A 15,278-nucleotide genomic window follows, 5' to 3' on the forward strand; every position below is an offset into this window, starting at 1 on the left:
GCTCTCATGCTTGCGATTTTTCTATAATTGGTTATTTAATTAAAATAATTCTCATAGTCATTAATTTAGACTAAAACTTGCTGTGCACTGACATGTTTTAATTACATGGTATTAACAAAATTGATATGCTTTAAAAAAGCATGGTTAAATTTTAAACAAGAATAAATTAGAAATCTCATAGATCATCCCACTTAGTGTATTTATGAGAAAGTCGGTCATTTTAAATGTTTATTACAAACAAAGCCACAGCATTATTGTGCACATGCTGCAGTTTATGCTTCACATCCTTTAGACGATTTGATGCAAAGGCAGGGCTCCCATTCTTGGATGTCTTAAACCACACACTATGAGAACTACATAGTAACAGGAAACCACAGTTTGTTCCACAGTACACACTGATGAGGAGTGAATGCTCATGTGCTATTGAAACTCACGGAGACTTTGTAAGTAATAGGATGCTAGACAGAAGGGTGTAATGACTAAACATATATTAACAGGGTAAAGTCAATGATTCTTGTTAGAACCATCATCTGGGATCCTCCTCTCAAAGACAAAGACACAGTGTATCAGTTCAGCCTTTAAAAAGATTATTCTTCACATTACTTTTGTGAGGTTATGTTTGTGAGGTTACATTCATGACCAGTCACATCCTCATTTCCATCTTTGTCAAAGGACTAGATAAATATTTTACCCTTTTCAAATTGCAATTGCAATCTTTTGTCAGGAGTATGAGAAATCAGAATTTTACTGTTTTCTGTGAATTAGAGGACTTCTATATTGCTTTGACCTTTTTAATATTCTGTAATTTAATTGGATGGACAGTCTTCTTTTACCAGGGATTGCCAGTCTTTCTATTTAATAAACTTACTAACACAAAGCACCCTCTTAAATAGCTGCTTCTCCTTTGTTCCCTGGTTAAAGATTTGGGACAGGTTAAAGCATCATGCTTGCTGACTTCTATTACTCCATTTACTTGTAGTCAAGAGATTTTAAAATTCTTATGCACCTGGGTCCTATGGCTTAATTTGTTTCTGGATATATGACAGTTACAGAATCAAGTTTCTAATCCAGTCTCTTCGCTCTTCCTCAGTTTTAGACAGGCCTAGGACTATAAACAGAGAAGCCTATGAGTGATGCCCAAAGATGTCCTTTTTTTGACTCTTGTTCCCACATAAAAGGACAGGAGACTATTTTGCTTATGCCATATCTCAGCCTCTGTAATTTTCAAATGCTTGCCACAATAGGAGCATAACATCTGTTATTCAGGTCTTCTCCAGCATCAGAACGAACATGGCATTGACGGTCTGTAAGAGAGAGGGATTTAAAAAAAAGTATGATTGATCATAACCTAAGTAGTAATAAGAACCATATAAATATGTGAAAATTGATTTAGAGGGTGCTGTGGCCCTTTAATACAGCTCCTCATGCTATAATGACCTCCAACCATAAAATTTTTTCACTGCTACTTCATAACTGTAATTTTCTACAGTTATGAATCATAATGTAAATATCTGATATGCAGGATATCCGATATGTGACCCCCACGAAGGGGTCTCAAACCACAAGTTGAGAACTGCTGGTTTACGGAGTAATTTTGATGCCCTTCTTTGCTTTTCCTTTCATACTCTAGGCTTCCTATTTATTTTAAAATTCATAACAAGCCATATTATAAAGATTGCTAAGAATGGAAGAAAAATAGGACAGTGTTAGTTCTTAATACACTCACAACTAGCAAGATTGGGGTAGGTACATTGTTTTCTTCTTCATATTTTCTTTCACTCAGTTGTCAAATTCACTATGTCAGTTTTCAATAGGATACAGTTAAAACTACACCAAGGGAAACCCACAAATTCACCCCTAGAACTTTCAATACTTTCAATGCCACTCCTCACACACCCCCCTTGTGCTGATGCTATATGCAATGGCTACCATGCAGGCACAATGAGCGTAATGATAATAAGCATGCAATTCCAGCTAGGTCTTTTAATATTGACAGGAGAGGATAATGATCTTTGGAAGACAACAACCAGCAGATGTGACCAGAAAGAAGTTAGTCTCTGAAGATCCATTTTCCTAAGGAAGTCAGATTCTCATTGGAGGCCCTGCACTTAGCATACTTACTCACAATCCACTTTATCCCTAGGCTTTTCCTGGTTCCCTCACATATTAACATGTTTTATAAAGTCCCAATTAACCTGCTTTGTAGCTCACAATTTTAGCAATCACGGTGCCTCGAAATCTGGCATACAGATCATGTTAGTGGTTCCTTCTTCTAAAATTTGCAGGATGTTCATTTCAAGTAAGAAACAGAAATGAAGCCAGGTGGTAATGGCACACACCTTTAATCACATCACTCAGGAGACAGAGGCAGGTGGATCTCTGTGAGTTCTAGGCCAGCCTGGTCTATAGAGCAAGTACCAGGACAGCCAAGGCTGCACAAAGAAGCCCTGTCTCAAACAACCAAAAAGGAAAAAAGAAAGAAAGAAAGAAAAGAAAACAGAAATGAGATTAACATTTTACCTTTCCAGATTCTCCTGAGAACTGGAATTCACAAGAAGTCCTGAAACAGCCACAATTTGAATCCTTATGCTAACATCTCGGCTTCTGTGGCTTTAGGAAACCATTTTTCTGGAAGCTTCTTCTTTTTAAAATGACTTACTAGCAATATAGAGTCAGTAGATTGTAGAGTCAGTTATTGGCTACCATTATCATTATCAAAACATCTTTTATAGTTCAATTAAACTTTGTTTTTCAAATTCCCTATCTGCTCTCTAATTCCTTAGAAGAGTGAAAAACCTGGTGGAGCTGAATGTCTGACTCACAGTTAGTCTTCTGACTATCCATGCTGGACTGCTGGTGCTTTATTTCAATTTGAGACTCATTCATAAGCACTGTGATCAAGCCCTTCATCTAGGAACATCCTTGTGAATAAGAGACAATTCTTTATTTTCAAACTAGAGCATTTTCTTTACATTTTAGTCCACGACTGTGCCTGGTTATAGGCAGACACACTCAAAGATACAGACCATTGAGCCCATTCAGAAGATTATGACATCATCATGGAATCCCAGGATCAATGACCATGTTATCAAGGTTTAAAAGGGTAAGTGGCATATAGTAGACTAGCCACAAACCCAAAACAGTATCTGCATAATATTTTAGAAGAAAAAAATGAAACAAATATTGTCTCAAGTCCAGTAATCCACACAAATGGCACACACATTTGAACCATATGCTTAGAAAATTATAGTTGAAAGAATAATAACAAAAATGTATGGAATCCTGCCTAATTTTCTTATAAAAATAATCCTAAAATTTATAAATAGTATTTTAAATGGTACACACTGTACACATATATACATGTACATCAACACTCATATAGATAAATGTACATAGAGTTATAGAATTATATCTATTGTCTCAAAAATTCAATCCCATAATTAATTTGCTATGGATAATCATCTGTATGTTTAGCACAAAGTGATTAGTTCTTCAAACTTTATGTTTTGCACTAAAAAATTTTAATGTATTTGTTTTTCATAGAAGGCAACAGATGATTAAATTTAGATGTAGCTTACTTTAAGTATAGAACAATTGTAGTGGATATCAGAAATGGATGGCTGTTTTGCTATTTTATTTGTATAGTCAAGGGCCTGCAACTTTAATCTTCCCATACTTTTCTATTTTATCTGTATTTCCACTTCCCTTTTATGGATGTGGGCAGCACTGACAGTGATTAGTATGAAAAATTACTATTTAACACCAGTAGATTGCCTACAACTTCTTGGTATTTTCCCCATAGTAAAACATGCTGGAGTTAGTATCACAGCATATATGATTATAGAGTTTTCATCAAGGGGTTTCAGTTCAATACTATGCATAAGTAATTTTTAAATAGTTGAAGATCACCGCAAACAAATTGTTTGTATATGTAGATCCAAACGATCAATGACAGAGTTCTTTTTAATGAAAATAATGGCAGTGGCTCTAGAGATGGCTGAGTGGTGAAGATCACTTGCTGCTCTTGCAGAAGACCCAGGTCCATTTCACAGCATCCCTGAGGTGGCTGGCAGTGATCTATAACTGCAGTTCCAGGAGACCCAATGCTCTCTTCTGGACTCTTTGAACACAGGCACATACAAGGTACACATACATACCAGTAGGCAAACACTCACACAGAAAAACACATAAAACAAAAGGTTAAAATAAGGGCAGAAAGCATATATATTTAATTTTGAGTACAGAAACTGGTATTAAAATGATAGTTTGAAATCCACAAAACTTCTAAATTAAAAGCACCAGTAGTACTCAGTTTTGTTGATAATATGGAAAAATAGGACATCTTCTATATTCCTGGCACTGCAGATCAGAATTTAACTTTCTTTTTCTTTTTTACAGAGTTTTTCTGTGTAGGCCTGTGTAGATCAATCTGGCCTTGAACTCAGTGATCCACCTTCCTCTGCCTCCCAGGTACTGAGATTAAAGGCATGCACAACCACCACCCAGCCAGAACTTTAAATATGTATGTAATTTTTAACAACTTGACCTTTTAAAAAACACATTCAATATGAATATACTTATATGCATACACAAATATTCATGCACAATGCTAACTACTTTATAGACTCACAAATACAGAAAGGGAATCATTTTGTGAAGCCTGTTACATAGGTAAATACATTGAAGAGATTAAGTGATGAAATTTTGTTTTGAAATTTATAAATTAGAAATATTTGAAAAGACACTGTAGGGAATTAAAATAAAAGGACTGTGTTAGAAAACGTCTCAATCATTAAACATTTTATTTTCTAACTTCCAGGTGGCAAAATTTATGAAGTATGAAATTATTTCTGGGACATCTGGAATTTTTCACTTGAGTTCTATAAACGTACTTTTACTTATGCATTTTACTTCTGTGATCTTTGACTGTGACTAAAAAACTCACTTTCCAATCTCCTCAGGTAAACTTCTCCCTACAAGTCAGATGGTTTTATTCTCTTCCCTGGGAAGATAGGAATTAGCCAGAAATTAATCTATTCATTTATTCAAGAAAAATATGCCTCAAATCTTTATGGTATCTGGATACTAAATTATAGCCAGGAGATGCAGAAAGATACACTCCCTGTCTTCATTGTATACACATACATAGCTGTCTTTCTGAGCAACAACATCCTTTAGGTATAAAAAATATCCCAAGCCAAGTGACTATAATTCCAGCTACTTGAGAGGTTGAAAGAGAAGATCAGTCCAGCTTAAGATTTGGGGTCCAGGCTAAACAATACATAATGAAGTCATACATCAAATAAATAGATAAACAGGAATTCTTTTATCTTCTTATTCTTAAAGCTAAAAATGCTTAGTTACCTGTTTATGCAAACTATCACATTGTCAAGTAGGTCTTGGACCTCCATCCCTACCAACAGATTGTCCAAGACCAAGAGATCACTTGCTCTGTCCTCAGGTTCTATCCTGCTTCCAGTTGCTGATTGTAGAAAGGACAAAAGAATTTGCTCAGATTCCTGGAGGGTCTTATTTGGTCTGCCACTCGGTTCACTATCCTCTGGTAAACATCAGAGACATAGCCCAGCTTGGTACCATCCTCACCAAGTATAGTGGTGAAACAACAGAAGAATATGAGATCTTCCCTGTCCATCGGGAGTTTATTGCTGTAACAAAGCACTGGAGAAAAACAACTGAAAGGTAGGAGGATGTTTAATTTGGGGTCACACTTTTAGTCTATGACTCCATAGATTCAGGCTGTGGACCCGCAGAACATCATGGCAGGGAGTGTGTGATGGGGCACAGTTGCTCCACTCCCAACTGTGAAGCAAAGACCAGATGGATAGGAATAGGCCGTGAACAAAATACACTCTTCCAAGGCACAACACAAGGACGGACTTTCTCCAATCAGGGACCACCTTTCGTAATTTTTACTAACCCCTAGTAGTGCCTTCAATTATTAACCCATCAATGGATTAATCTGCTGATTAGGTGGGAGAGTTCATAATACAGCCATTTTTTTCAAAAACCTCATCAGCTCCCAAGCCACCACGTTTTAAATACATGGGCCTTTGTCATTTCAGATTTATGCAATACCCGCATCTGGGAGACAGCAGTGTGCAGGTTAGGAAAAGTAAGGTGAAGTCTCTGGAGTATGGCTCCTGAGTGGGAGCTACCATCCATGTCCACATCCGTGGGATACTTAAACCTGGTACCTGAGCGTGGGTACCTATGTGTTCTTAGGTCATGTAAGGGAAAGAGTCCCCTACCTTCCACTGTTATAATGAGCTGGGGGGGGGTTTATTTCTTACTATAACTTCCAGTAACTACTTCAGGCACCCATGTTGTTGCTCCCCCAGGTTCTTTTGCATGACGTCCTCCCCTAGGCGCAAGCCGGTCCCCTTTCCCTTTGACTCCAATCTTCACTGATTTCCTGTCAGACAGTGGTAGACATTTCCTCCCCGGGGAGCAAGCTGCCAGATTACATATGTAATAGGGAACAGGAAATGGAGATAAGCAGCTTAGCCATCATTTCTGGCCCGAGCAGTTCATTCCCGCCTGAGTGGTGGAAGACTGCCCCTGAGCAGGAGCTGCTGATGAAGAATGTCACACAGCCCTGGGGAAGTGGAAACTCATGAAAAACTGCAGTCTCAAGTAGCTGAGGAGTGTTCTGTTTTTATAACAGTTGGGGATTAGAATTAACATTTGGATTGAACTTTTTCTTCTGCTAGGGAAAAAAAAAGAAAGACCTCAAATGAAATTTTCTTTCTCAAATGTAAATATTTGAGAAAATGATGACCACAGACAGCATAGAGGCATTTATCTGTTTTCAGGCCAACTAATTCAGGCTTTATTATAATTTCCTCTCAATTCTCAAACTTTCTGAGGTGGACAACAAGGGATATGGAGTGTGTGTGTGTGTGTGTGTGTGTGTGTGTGTGTGTGTGTGTGTGTGTTGCATTTTGGGTGATAGGTTGTGCACCTTCTTGACTAGACTGAGAAATAAAAGGAGAGCCTTCAGAACATCAGTAAAGACAAAGATCAGAGTTCTAGTCTAGCATGTTAGGAACCTCAGAGAGAGTTCTAGAAGACAGGAAACTGGATATCATTGCACTAAAATAACCAATACAGTAAGAGCATGACAGCCAAGCTGCATTGTTACTTTTATAATTTAGGCTTACAAAAGGCAGCTGATTTATCAGGTGCCCTGATAATCAACAAACAAAAGCTTCACACAGGACCTCCAGACTTAGTATAACACATGACACCTAGATAAATTTGAATCTCAGATGAGCAATAAAAATAATATTTAATGAGCTGATGTCAAAATATTTCATGGGATATCCGTATGTACAAAGAAAACTATTTGGAAAATCTAAATGGATTTCTTGCACATGACAAACTTAGCCTCACTATGCAGTCCATGTTTTCTTTAAGATCAAATGTCTTTAAAGATGATCAAAAATGGTGCTAAAGCCAGAGTAGGTAGGTGACTTCTCTCAACAGTTATCCCTACCCATTTTCTCCTATGACAGCTTTTTCTTGTGTAGTCTGGGGAGGTCAATGCTCAGTTTTCTTAACCATCATTTTTTGTAGAAGTAGCCAGAGGATTCAATTATAAATAAATCAGGAAGTAGATAGGTAAGTCTTTGAGCTAGAACTCCCTTCTAGAATAAAAAGAAAACACTTCTCTCAGAAAAGACATTTTGGTCTTCATAGGCATTTCCTGTATGTTCTTACAGCAGTGACTGTGAGCTCCATATTCATCTTTAACTCCTGACTATAAGATGTACATGGATGAAAGCCTCGGACAGGTTGAAAACACTGGCATTACAGAAGCACAATGAGTCCCAGTGATCTGGACCCTGATATCTAGGCCTCCAGTTGCTGCACAGAAAAAATCATCCATATCTTTAAAGCTATTGGGTTTTCTGTTGTAGGTGACTGAAATCCTCATTGAAACCTGTGCGGATCGCTATCCACATTGAGCTGTTCAGCTTTACATAATAGATACAATTGAGTTTTTTTTTTAAAGAGATGATATTATGGATAAATGAATTTACTTTTATGAAAATGATTGGGACTGAAGAGAGAAGAACACAGAATAAATCTGATAACCTTCATTAGATTTTTAAAAGCCTGTATCTGGGACTTTGGGACCAAAAGAATTAGTATAGAAGTGGCCCTAGTGCTCCTTGGCCTGTCAGTCAGCATTCTGTCACTATAACAATGCCGATGTACTCAAAGTTCGATGAGAAGTTGTATATTTTGGATGGCAGTTTTGGAAATTCTGCTTCCCTGATACCTGTGATACCCAGGATAATGCTTTTAAGCCTGTGATTGGAAACGAGAACCTCATGGCAGGATTGTGTAGTAGCACAAAATGGACCCATAAGGTAAAGAGGTAAAGGGGGTGCTGGAGTCCCACTGTGATCCTCAAAGTCACACCGATAATGACCTGCACACATTGTACTAGGTCCCTCCCATTAAAAGGTCTACCATCCTTCCAGAGCACCAAATTGGGGAACTTGCTTTCCCATATAGACCTTTGAGGAACATTCCAAATCTAAACTGTGGTACCAGGTAAGATAATAAGAAAAGAAAGTAAGCAATAAAATTATGTAAGGAAGTTCCTAAAGTAATTGTAATCAACGGGATTAGAAACACAAGGGCAGAAATCATTCTCAGCTAACATCAACTTTGGAGCAATAAATTGTTTTGTCTAAAATACTATTTACAACTTCGTATTTCCTATAAAGTGAGGAAACAGCTAACAATATGCTTTAATGTGTTTTTGAGAATTAAATCTATTCCTGCATAACCTTCTTAGATATGGACTCAGCTCATCACAGTTTTCTAAAGTGATGGTTTGTATATTTTAATCCCCCAACTACACAGTTTTACAGTCATCTTCTAAGTTTGCTTTATGTTGCTGTGATTAAAAAGACAGACCCCAATCAACTTGACGAGAAAAGAGTTTATTTCAGTTTATAAGTCAAAGTCCATCCTTGAGGGAAGCCTGGGCAGGAAAAGAAAAGGAAGAAATTTGTGAAATGTCGGACATCAACAAACCTCCTTCTGGGCCAGGAAACAGATGGTGGTAGAAACCAGAGAAGGCACTGGTTTTGACAACTTTGCAAAGAGCACATCATTCCCCTGCCACAAAAGGTTGATAGTTTGTGGTCTATCCAGAGGTAATACTTTTTGCATGCTCTGTGACCTCCTCACAAGGGGTCCCACCAGGAAGACTGCAGTGGAGTCTTGCTGAGAACAGAGAAAAACATGCCATGCTAAGAACAAAGAAAAACTAAGTAGAGAAGAAGGGTTACCAGCTAGCTGTGAGCACATGGAGAATGTCTCTTTGTGGAGTATTTTGAAGCACAATTAATTAAGGAAGGTCTTGAATATATTCTCTCTGTCCAAATGGTCTCTTAAGTTGACTAAATTCACAAACAAAGGGGAAATTAGTGTCAAAACTGGAGCCCAGTGTAGAGCATTAGTCAGCTCAAGTTTGTCAGTTTTCTTGAGTCAGTAGAGGGGCCAAATCTCAGAGCTACCTTGCAGGTCCCCTTCCTTAGGAAATAGATCCCTTCATCATTAAGTGCATGCTGTAACAGATTTATTCCTTTGGGTCTCATACTTAGGACCAGCAGCAGTCCAGCAGCCAAATTTACCCAAGAAGAACCAGCCTGCAGAGTTTATTTGTCAAAATAAGTAGGGTGGCAGAAAATCTAGCTCCATCAACTTACCATGCCCTAGCAAAAACTTTCCAACCATGAGCCTTTCTCCAGTTGAGGGGCTCCAGTCATGAGATTATTTCACATAATACAATGGAACACAGAGTGCTTTTTCCCTGAATTTATCTCAATGTGTGAAAGAAGTCTGATTCATTCACTTCTAACACCCCATAAAGAGAATCATCCATGTTTGGCAATTTCCTAATATTGTCTAATGGCCCATAAAGCCTGTCAGACAGATCTACACAAAATATGTAATGAGAGATGCACCACTTCTAAAGACAGTGTTCATCATCATAAAATCCAGAACTATTTGGGCACTTATTATCTACCAAGTTAAGTGTTCTGTATGTTCCATCAACATGTGTTTATATTATTATATATTATTTTATCTTTATTTTTTTATATTATCTTCATTTGATAAATGGAGGCAGACAAGTACATTTCTAAGTAGTAAATAAAGAGCTAAGTCCAGCAAGGCTTACTGTGGTGGTTTGAAAGAAAATGGCCCACAAAGGAAGTGGTACTATTAGGAGGTGTGGCCTTGTTGGAGGAAGAATGTGATTGTGGAGGTGGGCTTTGAGGTCTCATATATGCTCAAGCCACACCCTGTGAGAAAATTCACTTCCTATTGCCTGAAAGATTTAGAACTCTCAACTACCTATCCAGCACCATGTCTGCCTGCACACCACCATCACTGTGACCAACATAATGATAATGGATTGAACTTCTGAACTGTGAGAGAGCCACTACAATTAAATATTTTCTTTATACGAGTTGCCATGGTCATGGTGTCTCTTCACAACAATAGAAACCCTAACTAAGACTCTTGCCAAGTGGGTTGTACAACTTCTGCCCTGGAAATTGCTTACCTGTGTTAATCACTCTAGTTATTCTGTGAATGGGCTCTATAGATATAACAGGTGCCCAGAACTACCACAGGGATCGATCTCTGCAGATAGATCAAATGTCTCTCACACTGACATTGTAATGGAGAGGTAGAAGAGAACTTGATATGCCTATTATTAAATCTCAATGATAATTAAAAGATAATGGAATTAAAATATGTATTGACTAAATCTATGTTGTCACATAAAGGGACAAACAGGTAAGAAAAAAGAGAGACTTTGTAAGATTAAAAATACAAAAATAAGCCCCTGAGAAGAATGAAGGAATAATGAAATGGGTGTGGCTCCCACCAGAGTTACTAATCTTAAAATCCAACCTCAGAAATTATACTAGAAAAGGCACTGAATTGCAAATTATGAGAGAAAAGGCAAGACTAAAGTAATAGTTTGATGACAGATGGGGTAGGGGATTTGAGTAGAAAATTATTTCCTGCATTGAAGGACTAAGTGAAACTATAGATATAAAAGACACAGCCACAAAAATTTTTATAAAGCATATTTTTAAAATGATCTCTAAGTAAGTACTATAGTCCAATGAAAATCATAGAGTGACACCATTTTCAAAGTAGAAGGAAACAGTGGCAGTACTTGCCTACAACCCTACTACTCAGGAGGATGAAGCAGAAGGATCCTAAGTTTGAAACCAGTCCTGGCAAATTGATGAAACCATGTCTGAACATTGAAAAATGCAAGAAGTGTTGTGGGCATATCTTGGTGAAACAGTGCCTGCCTAGCAGGTATGGGGCTTTGGATTTTATCCCAGCACCAAACAGAAGAAGAAAAGGAGGAAGGAGAAGAGGGAGGGAGAGGAAGAAAGAAGAAAGAGAGGAAGGAGAAACAGAAGCACCTTATTAATCCCTTCTGACAATTGAATCAAAGACTTGGTTATTTAATTTATAATGTTAGCAAGTAAAATTCAGTTATTTGTCTGTATATAGTGTTTACTCTGCTTCAAATAGTCATACTAACCACACATTCTCTTCCCTGTCTATTACACATGTCACTACATCAGAGATATATTTCCTGATTATCTACCAAAAGTTTATTAAATAGCATTTCTCATTAACACTAACAACATACCTTTAAAAAGCACTTTCTATTTATACATGTATGTTCTTTATTTATTACCTGGAGAACAGGACTAAACTGTTTTACTGACTACCCCAATCCATAGCAAATACCTGACATGTGCTATAGATACTCAACTCTAAAGGAAAGGCTTCTATAAATTAATAAGAACAAAACTTCCCCCAACCCCCAAAGCAACAGGACCATGAGATGAAAATTACACAAATATATGAAACCATGGTTATCTTCTTGCATAATTAAAATATATAAGCTAAGCCAATGAAAAGATATCTCATAGGTCCATAACAAAGATTTAGAAGAATAATAACTTTAGCTCTGTGGGATGAGAATAATAGCTGTTTCAAGGTCCAATTTTATGCTTCATCATAAAATCAAGAAAATCAATTTTTCCTATTGAAATATTTTTGTAATTCTCTAGATAATTTTTAAAATTCTGTCACTTTTATAAAAGTGAGGAAGTATGTGCATCTCATTTTATGCACAGAGACAAAATATAGGCAAACATCACCAAACTTGAGTTAGAAGTTACTTTGCGGCACCAACAACGTGAGACTGCCCCTGTCTCAGAGGCGGGATCATATGGTAATTTGTGTCCTATTTTTTAATGCTTAAGGTCCTACAGAGATATTTAGCAGTCTAGAGTCAGTAAATGACACTGAGTAGGATTACACTTTTTTATTTTGATTTCTTTATTTTGAGTAGAGTATATGCACATGTGTGTGTATGTATGGGTGCACAATGCCAAACTGCATGTGACAGTCAGAGGACTACTCCCATGAGTTGTTTTTCACCTTCCCCCCCTTTAGATTCCAGGGTTTAAACTCAGCTCTTCAGCCTTGGTGGAAAGAACCTTTACCCATTGGGCTATCTTGTTGGCCCAGAATTATATTTTTTATAGAAATCAATGAACCAGTTGTCTCCACAGTGACATCTTCTTCCAGCTTTGTTAGTCTTTGTATTTTCTTTTAAAACATGACTGATGTTGGGCCAGCATGTCATTAAGGTCATCTCAACCATGAAGCAAGTGGGCTACTCTGTAGGTTTCCAGTGTTGCACGACTCCAGTATGAATTACTATGGGTACAGTTGTCACCCAGAAGGCACTCCTATATAAGCATGTCCTGGGCTGCACTCAGCATATGATCCAATTGCTGAAAACTTTGAATAAAAAGCATCATGTTTTCTTGTTTCTGTGCCTTTGTTCATGATCTTCCCTCTGCCTGGCAAGCCTTCCACTGCTTGAATGAAATCTCTTTTGTATGTAATGTCTTTTTGCTCCTCAGAAAGATTCTTTTTTCTTTGGTTTGCAATTCACTTCATAAAGTTTTCACCCAATAGCTCTTATTGCACTGTTCTTCTGCAAGTCTGTCTCCCCAGTCTGACTCTTCTCCTTCATCCTTGAATGTCTAGTCCTCCCTGACACAGCGTTTAGTTCCTCGTAGTTTCTCAATTGCAGCAGGCGTGAAAAGATACCCAGGCCCACCTGAGAGTTAGAGTTAAACATAAAAGTTCACCGTTTCCTTGTTCTTTGATTATTTCATTTTCTTGGCTGCCAAGGTCAGCAGTAACTGTATTGCCAGAAGAAGCAAGACGAGGTTCTGTGCTGTCCCCTAGGCTTCCTAGTTCTGGAGCCAGAAAGGCTTCCCTGCCTCTGATGAAACATTCTCCTAAGTCCTGCATCCTTCAGTTCTTACTGGTCTTTCTCAGCCTTGCTGTACTTGGTTATTTATTCTTCTCAGTATGCTTCTGCATGAAAAAGAACACTGCGAGTCTTTGTTCCCAGGCTTGATTTCAGTGTGTGTCTTCCCAGGCTGTTCCTGAGAAGCAAACACTACTTGGATTCAACTAAGAACCAACAAATACAAGAGGCAAGACGAGTATTATGAGAAGTGTACTCGTAAGCGAGGAATCCTAACACGGTCTCACTTCGGCCTGAGCGTTTTGTTTTCAGCACCACCAGTGACCTCTGCCGATTGTCTTCTCGGGGTTGTGTGTGACTTTTTCATTTTAGACCTTGCTATTCTTATATTTCACTTCCAACTGTACACCAGGGGTCCCACCTGACATTGCACTGGAGCGAACGCATCTGAGGACTTCAAAGGTGCGTTCCTTTTTCATGGATTTACACAGTAAGACTACCCAAGCACTCTTGTCATTCTGTGACGCAGTGACAGGGCTCCAGAACAAAGCAGAATGTCTCTTTGGATATTATGTCCATACCAGAGCTCACGAATAACCTGTAATCACACGTGGGAAAGCGTTCTAGAAGATGCTTTCTTATGGATCTACAAAAGTGTCTTATCTTTGCAGGGCATTTACCCACCAACCCCACAGCTCCCCAGAGTTTTCCTGAGTATGAGCAGCAGGAAATGTTAGATAGAAGGATTTATATTGTGGAGATAAATAAGATGGAAAATAAAGGATAGCCTGAGAGGGCCTGGAACCTATTCCAACGATCCCTGACTGTCTCTGCCCCAGGGAATTTATAGAGATACCAAGGGGTGGAGCAAAAGACCCTCCCACCCCCCAACCCCCACCAGCGCAGCCAAGTGCAGACCATCTCAGACACCTGCACTCAGACCCGTGGTCCTAATCATCCTATCTATGCGGACCTGCTGGGTAAAGTCATGAGGAACCTGAAAATAGGCTCCCACAGATCTTACTTAGAGTTCTATTGCTGTGATGGAACACCACAACCAAAAGCAACGTGGGAAGGAAAGAGTTTATTTGGCTTACACTTGCATATCACAGTTCATCATCAAAGGAAGTCAGAACAGGAACTCAAACAGGACAGAAATCTGGAGGCAAGAGCTGATGCAGAGGCCGCAAAGGTACTTATTGACTTGTTCTTTAAGGCTCCCTCCACCTACGTTTTTTTATAGAACCTAGGACCACAAGCCCAGGGGTGGCTTCATCCACAATGAACTGAGTCCTCCCAACCAATCACTAATTAAGAAAATGCCCTATAAGCCTACCTCAAACCCATCTTATGAAGTCATTTTCTCAATTGAAGCTCCCCCTTTTCAGCTAACTCTAGCTCATGTCACACTGACATAAAAACTAGCTGGGACATTAAGATAGGAAGGTGATATAAAAACTGTTTTTGCACATGAAGTGTCTTTCTACATGGGGTTAGCTGCAGAGCCACCCTTGACCACGTCTGGTGGTGCTAGCATTACTACGAAGAGTTTAGCCTCTTTGGTCACTTTGGATATATTTCTTCACATTTGGTTCACTAAGTCCCTGTGATTTGACAGATTTTAGAGTTCACGAAGCATATTTCCCCCCTGCTGTTTAGAGACTAATCATTTTTTTCCTACTGCTTGATTGTCATGACAGAAGTGGAAGAATGCTTTTCATTTCCTTTCATTTCACCGTAGTTAGTGAAAATGAAACAATTTCAATGTAACGTTGGGCATTAGTCTTTTTCCTAAAAGCTGTGGATTGTCATTAACTGACAAAGTACTCTGCTGCCAAGATCTTGCAAGTATTGTATTTGTTGCCTGGTGCCAAACATCCTCTTTAAATGCTAATGAACAAAGTAT

General features: G+C 38.4%; 1 long non-coding RNA gene across 1 annotated transcript; it reads right to left on the minus strand.

The window, feature by feature from the left end:
* Nucleotides 1–1,190: 1,190 nt before the first annotated feature.
* On the minus strand, nt 1,191–3,027 carry LOC121832119 (uncharacterized). Its single transcript, XR_006075652.2, has 2 exons — nt 2,521–3,027; nt 1,191–1,304 (listed from the first exon to the last, which is right to left on the minus strand). It is a non-coding gene; the product is annotated as an uncharacterized LOC121832119 (long non-coding RNA).
* Nucleotides 3,028–15,278: the final 12,251 nt, after the last annotated feature.

This window comes from Peromyscus maniculatus, chromosome 9 (assembly GCF_049852395.1).
Source record: "Peromyscus maniculatus bairdii isolate BWxNUB_F1_BW_parent chromosome 9, HU_Pman_BW_mat_3.1, whole genome shotgun sequence".
Classification (NCBI taxonomy): Eukaryota; Metazoa; Chordata; class Mammalia; order Rodentia; family Cricetidae; genus Peromyscus; species Peromyscus maniculatus.